At 37.3% G+C, this 12,831-nt stretch overlaps 1 protein-coding gene across 1 annotated transcript in view; it reads left to right on the plus strand.

Moving 5' to 3' along the window:
* Positions 1 to 12,831, plus strand: part of CACNA1A (calcium voltage-gated channel subunit alpha1 A) — a 3,713,953-nt gene that overhangs the window by 3,507,298 nt on the left and 193,824 nt on the right. The gene's annotated exons all lie outside the window — the stretch shown is intronic.

A 12,831-nucleotide genomic window follows, 5' to 3' on the forward strand; every position in this document is an offset into this window, starting at 1 on the left:
TTATCCATGGGTCTTTCCTTTTAATGCAACAGATATACCATGCAGAAAAATTAACTTTACCTTCCTGAATCATTCCAGTAACATTTATTCAGTGTCACATTTTGGTCAAAACTGTCAGGATCTAGCAAGTTGAGAGACATGCTTTTGTGTCAGTGTGTCACTTTTATTATTTTCCTCACTACATTTGTATGCAGTAGTGTGTTGAGAGACATGCTTTTGTGTCAGTGTGTCACTTTTATTATTTTCTTCACTACATTTGTATGCAGTAGTGTGTTGAGAGACATGCTTTTGTGTCAGTGTGTCACTTTTATTATTTTCTTCACTACATTTGTATGCAGTAGTGTGTTGAGAGACATGCTTTTGTGTCAGTGTGTCACTTGTATTATTTTCTTCACTACATTTGTATGCAGTAGTGTGTTGAGAGACATGCTTTTGTGTCAGTGTGTCACTTTTATTATTTTCTTCACTACATTTGTATGCAGTAGTGTATCATTTGTTGATGGCCACTACCAGGTGCTACTGCAGTTGATGTTTATTTTAAGCAGCTTCAGTGGAGACTGCCTCCTGAATGGCCTGCCTTCATGCAAGTGCAGATATTTGTGTATCAATAAACAAAGGAAATTAGGGAATTTATTTTCTGTGAGTGGCCAGTATAGACACTTGAAATTGAATTTGCCATAGATGGCTATAGTTTATTACAATTTATAACATGCTTTTCATCCATTTCTCTTTAATTATATGAAGATCTTTGCTTTGTAAATATGCTTGTGGAAAGATGATTGCCCATCAAGTCAAGCACGAAAAATGCATTTTCTGTTTGGAACCAGATTATGATGTTAGGGTCGTCAGAGCATTTAAGTCACTTTAAGTCAATCCACTATATATTCTTGCATCATCCATCCATCTGTCCTTTGTCCAGTAACCCACTTTATCCTTTTACAGGGTCACTGGGACAGCAGAACCTATCCCAGCAGCCAGTGGGCACAAGGCATTGAAGCCCATTCTGGACGGGGTGCTGAGCTATCACAACATTCCCATGCACACTCACTTACTTATATAGATAATTTAGAGAATGACAGCTCACCTTCTGCATGTTTTTAGAAAGTGATAAAAAAACAGATCATCCAGAGAAAATGCATGTGGATATACAAATGGCATGCAGACTCTACCCAAGGTGAGAATAGAACTGGAGAATCAGTAGTTGTGGAGAATTTCTAGCAAGGAAAAGTTAAGCAAAAGGTGATAAAAAGACTACAGATTTTTCACATCATCAGTAGATAAATCGCAAGCATGGATGACAACTAGGGTTGCTTGTGCCATTTATACATCCCATTTCATTTATTTTTTTTTGGTTTAATTTCAGAATTGCTTTAAGCAGCCTGACGTGTTGCTGAATTATATCTGTTTTTGACCCTTCAGAATTTTTAGAAAGTCTGTTCAAATCAGCCACCACCTTTTCTGTCATCTCATTTTCTCTGTCTGAGTGCTCACCTTGTATCTTTAGATTGCCTCCTTATGTTCTTATGCATCTCTAAGTTGACAATAACTTGGACACTTTGGATTTCCTTTAGGTACATTTCTGACGTGTCCTTCTGTCTCCCTCTTTCAGTGAAAAATAGATATAATAAGAACACAAAAGTCAGGAAATCTCAGACGTCTCCATAAATTGATAAAACTGACAGCATGAAATTTCCAAACCTCTTCTTTCCTTTATCCTCTACATGCAAGTCTTGGTCAGAGTCCAAGAGAAGGGCTTCTTACCACTTTGGAAATGCCCCACAGAACATTTGAAGGTAGACTGCAAACCATCAGTTAGATTATGAACTCTTTTTTTTATTTCTCTGGATCTGTGGTTCAGTTACAGATACAGACACACACACACACACATATATATACACACACACACGCATCACGGCATATTTTTATTTATTTTTTATTTTTTATTTTATTTTACATTTGTTAACTGGGAAAGTCCGACTGGACACATATCCATTTTCAGCGGAGGCCCGGGGAGAAAAGCTCCAAGAATATTTTATTTTATTTGATGACCAGTGTAGAACACCGATCCACCTGGATTATTTTCAGTTTCATCCCAGGGATACAGAATTGCATGCACAGAACATAGAATTGGTTCTACATGAAAATGACAGACATAATTACAGGGGTTCTACATCAAAGTTGATTAGATTTCCACTACAACTATATACAAAATAGGCAGGGAGAAACAAGGAGAGGAATTTGAAGAAAGTAGAAAATAGAGAGATGAAAAGAAGGATGGAAGAAATGGATGGTGAGTGGATCAAGAGGAAGAGAGTGCACAATCAAAATAGGTGTTAGTGTGTGTGTGGGGGGTATAAGTGCATTGTGAAGAAAAGTGGACATTTGGGCTAAGCAAGCAGAGAAAGGGACAGGGCATAGATAACATCTCTGTTATGGAAGCATTTTTATAGAGATCAGATATACCAGCACACACACACACACACACACACACACACACACACACACACACACACACACACACACACACACTTACACATTTTCAGAGCTGTATTTTCTATTTCTCCTGAGTGTGTTTCATATAACAGGTAATTTGAAACTCATAGAGAGGTGCAAATCAGTTGATATATGAAACATACTGCTTTATATTCTGTAGTCCAAGCGATTTACTCATCATATAGAGATACGTGACTCACTTGGTGTATAAATAAGCCAAAGTACAAGATGTCTGTGCTGGGCAGTTGCTTTCCTACTGTTGCTTTCTAAAGCTCAAAATAGACCAGTAGCAGAAGTGCTTAGAGTCTATACGTGTTTCTGCTATTGGTCTATTTTGTTCTTTAGGAAACCTCTCTCTCTCTCTCTCTCTCTTTATGGCTCCACATTCAAGCCAATGAGAGAGAGAGAGAGAGAGACAGAGAGAGAGAGGAGCTGCTACAGGCAATCCGAACCACAAAGACAAGCACTTATCAGTGTGGTTCAGATCACAGGTTATCCTATTTTTTTTCTTTCAAGAAGTGGGGCAGATTAGGGCAAAGTTCCATGAGTTGGAATGGAAGGGCCAGTGGACCACATCTGACTTGCAGGCCTGGAATTGACAGCTCTTCTCTAGATGATAGCTTTGATAGATCCACTTTATCACAGACAGATTCTTCAAGGCTGTTGAGTTGATGATAATCCACATGTCATCACACTTAAGGTCAGTGATGAGAGGTCGTCTTTTGTTTCGTAGATTCATAGATTGTTACTAGGCTAATGACCCGGAAGGCCTTTCTAAGCCTAGCCAGTTTTCCCTAAAAGAATAATGATGTCCTGTATCCGAACAGGTCATTGAGAGACAGGCATTTATAAGCTACCTGCGTCCATAAGGGACATGAGTGCCAGGCCCATTGTAAATTTCCTGTTCCCCATCCACTGGTCCAGGGTGCGTAACCAGGAAAAGCTGAAAAGACAAACAAAGACAAACAGTAGACAAACTCAGCTTCACATCCTGTTCCATAGGCGGGGCAGTTTCTGGGATTCATATCTCTCTCTCTAGCATGTTCTGTTTATATCACAGACAAATTTCAGGTCACTAGACCTTATATTTCTGGTACTTTTTGACTTATGAGTATGTAGGAGATTCATAAGTATGAGGTTTGGAGATGTCTTTTGAGCCTGGCATAGATCACCCATCAGCAAACTATAGTAGACTGAGTAGATGCAAAGGGCTTTAAGGCACTCTGCCTAAGGCAGGTTTGTTACGCCTTGTAAACCTTTGTTAACTTGGTGACACTGATCCTTTTCTGGTGTGTTTAGCAATCCCTTTTGATTAAAAAAAAAAAATCAAAGACTTTGCCTTTCTGCAGCAGTTTGCAGACATTTCTCATATTTTGCAGTTACTTTCAGATAACCTATCTTTAGAGTCTTTAGAGCAAGTTTCATAGATACTTGGTAATGACATATGTGGCTCTTCCACAGGAGACTACTTCACAGAAGTGGGTTTGGAGTAGGCTAATGAAGAAGTATGTATGTATGTTATATATATATATATATATATATATATATATATATATATATATATATATATATAGCCAGGGAATTGTTATGGCTAGGCTTGTATAGGCCTTAGGACCGATAGCCTAGTACCAACCTATGAACCTATATATATATATATATATATATATATATATATATATATATATATATCTCTATATATATATATATAGTTACTATCAAAATTATGAGCACTCATTAGACTGTCATATACTCGAACATGGAAGTCCGAAATCGGTAATGTCGAAGACAAAATAATCAATCTAGGAATGGTTTTAACATGGGTCGAGGTAGGGGAGATGCTTGTAGTTCGGAATACTACTGAATACCTACCTCAACCCATGTTAAAACCATTCCTAGATTGGTTATTATGTCTTCGACATTACCGATTTTGGACTTCCATGTTCGAGTATATGACAGTCGACGTAGTGCCGTTCGCAATTTTGATAGTAAACCTATATATATATATATATATATATATATATATATATATATATATATAAATGTATTGACACACACGCATATATGTACATATTTTTTCTTCCCCTCAATATGTCACCTGATGGCTCCATTACAGGCACCCAAATGGTGGCCGTTTTCTTCCAGACAGACAGAGCCAAGCACTTCCCAGCCAGGTGTGAGCCAATGGCCACTTTGTTCTTTCCCAGGAATTCTCATCAGTCACCTGTTCCCCAGCAAGAATGAGATACTAGGGAATGGACCAACTTGCTGTTACTGGGGGCAGCCTACCCTCTCTCCTTGGGTACACCCCATTCCCCCTTATCAACTCCAATTTTGCTGTCTCTTGCATGCTGTGTTCCCCTCAGCTCCCAATATGAACAAACCATGACAGCTTGGACTTATTAGGCTTGAACTCCATTAGGTAACACCTAGTGCTCCTACTGAATGTCACCCTTGTGGCAAGTCACAGCTGTCTGTCTTTCCCTAGGATGAGTGAACTGTCAGTAGCCACTCACTCCAGTCCTTTCCAGCTAAGTCCTATAGACACCTGAGCCATTATTCAGACTCAGTTCACCTACACTGCAGTTAGGGCTTTGTCCCTCTATGTTATGATGCTCTTAGTGACATACTTTGAGAAGATGCAGTATACCATTGTGGAGGCTGCACATTTTTTATCACCCTTTGTTTCTCTCAATCTATAGCTCGGGCTGTAGGATTCCTTATACTAGAGGATTTTCTGCTTTACCACTAGTAGATGCAGGCTCTAAGGTTTTTTGGAAGAGGGCCTGGAAGGTCTTTATTTCCAATGATGGTGTGGATGACAGAAATCAGAAGAAGGCAGCAGAGAATGTGTATGTCCCTATCCCTCCTCTAGGGGTTTTCCTTGCTATTACTGAGGTGATAAAACTGCACTTAAAGAGGTATGCTGAGTATTTTACAAGTGCCATCTATCCTATTATTCATTACAGCCTGGAACTACAATATAACTCAAGTCTCAATATTTGAATGTGTTGAATTTTTACAATATTTGTGCGAGCTACTATCCGATGGCATATGGAGGAATGGAGTGAGCCCAAAGAGAGAAGGTAGGCTATCCAATATGCAAACAGTCCAGGTAGTTATTCTTACCTCTCAGTCAGATGACTGGGAGGTATGAATGATTAGTCAGGGGTTTAGGTGGCAAAACACATTGCAGAGGGAGTGAGGAGACATATTCCTCAAAGAAAATGTTAGCTTAAATGTTGTTTTCAATGTTGTCTGCATATTAGATCTCAGATTTTCAAGCTTCTGCATTTCAGTAATTGAAATCTGGCATCCACATTAACTTCAGCTTCATAGTTTATTATGGTGCTCATTTCCTAAGCACATAAATGTAATTCAGAATTGCAGTACAATATGAAAACAATATAAAATACGGCAAAATATGAAAAGTTATTAGTGTATATGAACTTTAAGTAAAATATGTAAATACAAATAGCCAGTAAAATAAAATACAGTGAGAAAATGTCATACTGAATTACAATGTCTAAAGTCCATTATAGAAAAAAATAAGTAGGCTGTAATCAGTAGAAGCAAACATTGAAAGAAATAACCAAAATTACTGAAAAAGACAGAATGTACACTCCAATAAAGTCTGTATACATTGTTCTGAACTTTATTGCAGTGTGCCTTCTGTTTTTTTTGGGTTTTTTTTAGTGGTTTTGGTTATTATTTCAAAATTTCATTATAAAAGTGACTTTCAATGGTTCAAGTTTGCCTTGAAGAACTCTCTTGCTTTGTCCATCAAGTAGATTTACCAGAATTAGCAAAATTTCACTAAGCAAGTGAGTTCTGCAGATAAACTCACAAAGCATTCATCATTTTGCAAAAAAAAATATTTTCTGTAGTTATGTTGTTCAGAAGGGCAGTAAACTAACCTCATTAGAAATCGTAATTATGGGATCCCTCTATTATTCAGAGCAGCTGCTTAATCATCAAGCTCGTATGAAGTTGGATAACAACCAAAAACCCTTCATGCTCATGTGGAAGTTTACAACAAATTCTTCCCAGGCTACTCATTATATAGCTGACCTCAAAGCCCATCAGATAGATCTTAGTGTAGTTTTGAAGAGGGCATGTCTGAAGATCTTGGTATAGTTTTCACAGGGACATGCCTGGCCGAGGGTCTTCATGCTTCTAAAAGGTGTCCACTAACAGGCCCATTTCTACATTTTTTTAGTCTTAGATCTTTTCAGAAGTGAAGTGAGAAGGTCATTTATCAAATTGCAAGATAAATCATATTTTTAATGCATAATCTGCATCATGTAGTGAAGGGGCTTAATTCTCAGCTTAAGCAGTGATTGTTCAAAGATGGAGTTTTGAGATGTGCATAATCATGACAGGTCTATCAACAGCAAGCCATCAAATTTTTTTTTTTTTTTTTTTTATTAAAAAGAACAAAGCCCCTCTTCAGTGTAGCTGAGTAAAAATTGTAAGCTTTTTCATCTGGCCCACTTGTCTTTCTTTCTTCAGTCCTTTTAAACCTCCTCTTATTAATGTACTTAGTAATTAGGGAGACTAGTAAGCTACCTTTTAGACCAAAAAAGATATGATTCAAAAATATGGACATTCTGCAAAAAACTGGAGCATTGAGCAGTATGTTGCCCACTTGTGTCATAGTTATAATGAGTTACCACTTAACGTTAGTGAAACAAACTGTGTAGCTGCACTTTTTAAATACTTTTGCGGCTTTGAATAACTGCAGACATGTCAGTACACATGGGAACACTTCTATACATTAAAAGCAATGTTTGTACGTTTCTGCTAAACACAGGTTCAAAAAAACATTTCTGTAACTTAAAGAAAGGTAAAAGAGTATAACAGCTGCTGTCATAATTTCTTTCAGCAGATGTTTGTAGTACATCTTTCTCCGTTTCTTGCCGATATATATACACATTTCCAGGTTTTTGGAGTACATTTATTGGCAGGAATACAGCTTGGAAAAGAGCCATTTCTCCTGTCCGAAATGTGGTTGTGATAATACGTAAGTACCAGCCTATTATTGAGTACAACTCCCCTTTCAGCATGTATCTCGCAAAGCATATGCAGCAGCTGGAGAGACCACAGACGTTCCTCACCAGGAGAATCCAGGGCCTCAAACATCTACCATACACAGATAAGCTAAATGCCCTATCCCTCTACTCAGTTTCCTACAGACTCCTCAGAGGTGACCTTTGTCTGGTATACAAGGCAATCACGGATCCTGCCTTGATGGGACTGCTGCATATCCTCATGTCAAGCTCCACTCAAGTAACCCACATGCGCGGCCTCAATGTAGTCTGTGACATCAACAGGACTTGTTGGCAGGACAGATTTGTGTCCCAGAGACTCCCCATCTGTGGAATATATTCCATCTTCATGTCAAGCAGAGTATCTCTTTACCCCTTTTTAAGCGCAACCTTGATAACTGGATGGGAAACAGAAAATTCCCCCCTGGGATTCCACCCGTGTCCCTGCTGGACAGGGGCATTGGGTGCTGACTTGCCTAAACATGGGCTAAACTCTTGGCAAGGCTTATAAGGGCCTCAGGGCCAATAGCGTAGTAACCTCCTGTGATCCTATGAGGTAGGTTTTTTTATTAATTTTCCTCAACCATCAACAGTTGAGGAGGAGATAGTGCCACTGGATGTAATGGAGTGTTTCTGTATTTAAGTAGAAGGTAGGTAGCAGTGCATTCTTGAGTTGACAAACACATTTCCATGATATATGTTTACAGTATATATATATATATATGACACTTTCAGCCTACCCATTTGACTGCCGATAATCTTGATGAAAAGGTTATGTGTTGAAATCTCCAGTAGTATGAAAACAAATACAGATTTTGATTGATGACCTGCAGACCATTATCAGAAATGAGAATTCCAGGGATGTCATAATGTAAAAAATAGCTTTCATAATTATAATGACTGATTGTGTAGATGTTATCTCTTTGTTTGGTGACTCACAGATATTTTGAATAAGTTGATATAAATGAGATTCTGACTGTCCTTGAAAGGAAAGAAATCAGCAACTACATTATGCTATGACTTGTGTAGTATTTTTAGTGGTGCTTCCATAAAAAGACAGATTTAACAGGTTTTGAATATGCATTGTATTTGATGAGAAATATCACTCCAAAGCATTATGTTGTGTGCCCTGTCTTTACATTGACCTCATTCAAGTATGCTTCATGAGATTATTTCCAGCATTTTGTTCCATACTGGTTTGGCACAGTCACTCTGTTGGTGTTGAACAACAGCCCTTGTTACACATGAATCTCATCAAGGAAAGCATAGTGCATTTCAATTAGTAATGAAACTTTTTCATTTTCATCTGGCCATTCTGGCAACACCTTATTTGATTTGAAGCTTTTGTATTGCCACATGTTGTTCAGTATTATTCGTCAAGTTTGGTAAATATTGTAGTTCTAAGATTTTGTATAGTTTGTGATCTTGCGACTGCTTTTTGTTTATAATGAATTGTACTGTACAGATCTGCAAAGCTTCCACCCAGGAGTCTAGAATTTAATGCCTGTGTGACTGTGTGATTCCTCTGCTTCACAAACATGCAAATCACATTCTCTTTGTGCCTGCAAATCAAGGACTTCATGGAGTTAAATCATAATTTGTGTGAGTCTGTGAATGGCCTTGACTGAGTGCAGTTGCCTCTAGTGTGCTGCACTTGCATCTGCACTGTGAATTTATTTTATCATGCCCAATTGTTTGCAATTTAATGCGCTAAAGATATTTAGCTGTTTTACTGACACACCCAAAGATTTCAGTTTGTCATTAAACATTTAATAATGAAGCTTTAGATTCTGACAGTTAAGCTTTGAAGCCCATTTCTCTAAATACATTCTCATTTATACTACTGCATTCTGCTCAAGCATCCCACTTAAATGTGAGGTGCTTCAGTATCCAATTTAAATGTGAGGTTTCTCATTTATAAACAGCTTTTCAGTCCAGTGATGTTTTACAGTGGCAATACTGAGTTTATTTGGCTAATTAAAAAATAGTGCACCCTGTCTATACATGGGTCTATATCAATTCGCTGAACTTTTATTTCATCAAATAACTAATTATTGAACCCTAATCATCAAAGTACATATCCAAGTAACGTCCAGAACAGCGAATCTAAATTCATCTAATTATTTTAGTTGGCCAACATCACAAACGTTAAAGTTTGCTGTGAAAGGAAACTGTATATACTAAAGTACAATAACACCATTTTTGAGATAAATGACACAAATCCAAATCAAACACCCTTTACTTTCAAATGTTAGTGTTCATTAATCCACCTATGTATCCCAGATGATCATGGTTTTAATAAAGAAAATGTGACTGATGCACACAGCACAGTGAACACATATGTTTAATCCTATAATATGAGTGCTACTGCTTTAAGAAATGATTCAACATCATATTTTTCTCTGTTCTCATTTATAATCTGCAGGCATTGATGCCATGCTACACTTTTATGTTTCTTAGGGGAAAGAGAACATCCAGTCAAAAATTAGACGCATCTCATCCACTGTTTTCTGTTCTTGCACAAGTACAGATACTACAGTAGGAATATCTGAAATTCTCTTTCTTATTTTCTTATTGTTAGCTCTTATAAATCCCATTCAATTAAACACTAACCTAATTTACAAATAATTACATTTGTTTAGTATACTAATAGATGAACTTTATAAAGTAACATACGCATATGATATTAGTTTACAGAACATTTTCTTTGTTTACCTTTCAAATTAAATTATAATATATTTACAAATACGTGCTATACATATCTGTCCTAATTGTTTAGTGAGTGATGTTGTGCGCAATGTTTTCTGCAGGATGGCCAACTAAAACAACTCAATGAAATAAAATTTACTGTTTTGGACGTTTGCTGAATGCATACTTTGATGTTTAGGGTTCGATGATTAGTTATTCGATGAAATAAAACTTCAACAAAATTATATAGACCCTTATACACTCATATCACTTGCATTCACAAACATTCAGCATCAGATCTGTATGGGTTAGATAGATAGTTAATTAAGTCAACCACTGTGCACTCTTCGGTTTTATTTTTAGCATTCACTTCAAAACATTTTCTACCCATTTTTATTATCTACAAAATTGCAAACCTGAGAAAAAAATGGTTAGACAAACTACATTTCCTGCATTCTCTGCTGAGTTCTGGACATAATTTCCCTCCATGCTGATAATCAGTCCCCGAACAAAATGGTTTGAATGGTTTTCATTTTTTAGCTGCATTGCCTTGCTCATACATTGCAGTGAATTCCTCTGCTAAATTGTTATTGATGCATTTCTCACATTGTACTTTGCCCTGCCAATGTTATTCTGTTTTGTACTAGTGAATTATAGCTTCATTTTAATTTATGCACATCTAAATCATAAATAAGATATTTCATTATTTGTATACATGCTAGTTCTGCTATGTTTTTTAGTTTTAGCCAAAGATAATTCAGACTCTGACAGAAGTTTCCTACTTTGTCCCCTTAATGCCACAGATAGCAATGAATCATACAGCTCAACAAACTCACAGGTCTGATGTTGTAATTTTTGTTTGTTCCTCAATTGATAGGCCTTGAATCTGACCTTGCATCCGGATCAGCCACTTCACTAGATTCATAGATCCAACTCTCAAGCTCCTCCCTTACTCATAATGCTCCACCAACCTAATCACCACAGATCTTGTTTGTTGCAATATCGGGGAAGTGGATCTCCTTCTCTCAAGCTTTAGAGTAAGTTCTTGCCAATATCCTACAGTTCTAAGTTGTTCTGTTTATTCTGACTTATACATATATCTTTTTTTACTCTCCTCCCTCGTTTCTATAAGTTTTTCGAGTTCTGTACATCAGGCTATACTCCTTTTTCCTACCCATTTCTGTTGGGTACTCCTTAAGTACCATTGCTGGTACTTTATCTTTCCTTTCTATTAATTATTTTCTTGCTACCCTTGAGAGGGTATTTATAGTTACCATTGTTGGTATTTTTCTAATCAAATAATTTTCTGCAAAAACAAAAATGGTTATTGTTATTCTTTATGCCTCACTCTTTGTTACGTTGGCTGATAAACATACTGGATTTAAACAGTGCATCTCCAGTGGGCATAAGATCCCAAATTCTGATGCTCACAAGGAATGTGTGCATTGTTGTGGTGCAACCCATTTAGACAAGGACTGCTCTGTCTCTGCTGGTTTAACACCAGGGCCCTTAGTGACAGGAAGAATGAGCTGTTCCTTAAAGGTCTTCTTCCCCCTTCCTGTTCATCTCTGTTGGCAGGGGCTCAAACTCCATCTAAGAAGTCTGAAAAGGGGAAGACTGAATCTGATGTTGTAATTTTCATTCTTCCTGAATTGATGGGTTCAGATACGAGACTCAGATCCAACTCACACACTTCTACCAGATCATCATATCCTAGAACTCTCAAGCTCCTCCCTTTACGCACAATGCCCTGCCAACATAACATACCTCCAGATCTTGTTTGCCACCCTTCCTAGGTGTCAAGCATTTTTTGAGTGGTCTTCGGACTTTTCCTTGTTGTTGGTGGTTGTTAGTTAATTACGTTTTATATAATGCCTTTCTTCAACCTCCCTCCCATATTTTAGTGTTCTTAGCCAATTCTTCCTTCCCTTTTTTATTGTCAATTACCATTGTGGTACTTCTCTCATTACCATTGCTGGTATCCTTTTATATATTCAAAAATGATGGAAACGGAGCAAAGCAGTTTAAAATAAGTAAAAAAACGAATTTATTCACAAAGTCACAAAGTCACAGATGGCCAATAAATTTTAAAAGGATTAGCGCTTTCGCTACAAGAGCTTCGTCAGATCTGAAGAATCATTTTTGTGACTCCGGAAAGGGAGCGTTTACCCGGTGTGTCGGCAGTGATTTTATATTTGATTATCTTGCATGTTTTATATATTGCCTTTCTTCAGCCTCCCTCCCATATTTTAGTGTTCTTAGCCAATTCCTCCTTCCCTTTTTTATTGTCAGTTACCATTGTGGTACCTCTCTCATTACCATTGCTGGTATCCTTCTATACTCTTCCACATACTATGTCTACCATTGTTGGGTAGTTCTTCCCTTTTCATCCTTTCTCTTCGTTTCTTCCCAAAAAAATTCTGTCTATATAGATGTATTGTTTTCTTATAGCTTTTGCTAGGGTAATATTTCTTAGTACCTTTTTGTGTTCAGCTGTGTGTTGTTGGTAGCAGTTTTAATATGATGGACAAACCCTCTGGGTTTAAAAAGCATGTTTCTTGTGGGCATAAGATCCCAAATTCTGATGCCCACAGAGAATATGTGT

Source organism: Protopterus annectens, chromosome 9.part0, assembly GCF_019279795.1.
Source record: "Protopterus annectens isolate FY-2018-M chromosome 9.part0, PAN1.0, whole genome shotgun sequence".
NCBI classification, from domain to species: Eukaryota; Metazoa; Chordata; order Ceratodontiformes; family Protopteridae; genus Protopterus; species Protopterus annectens.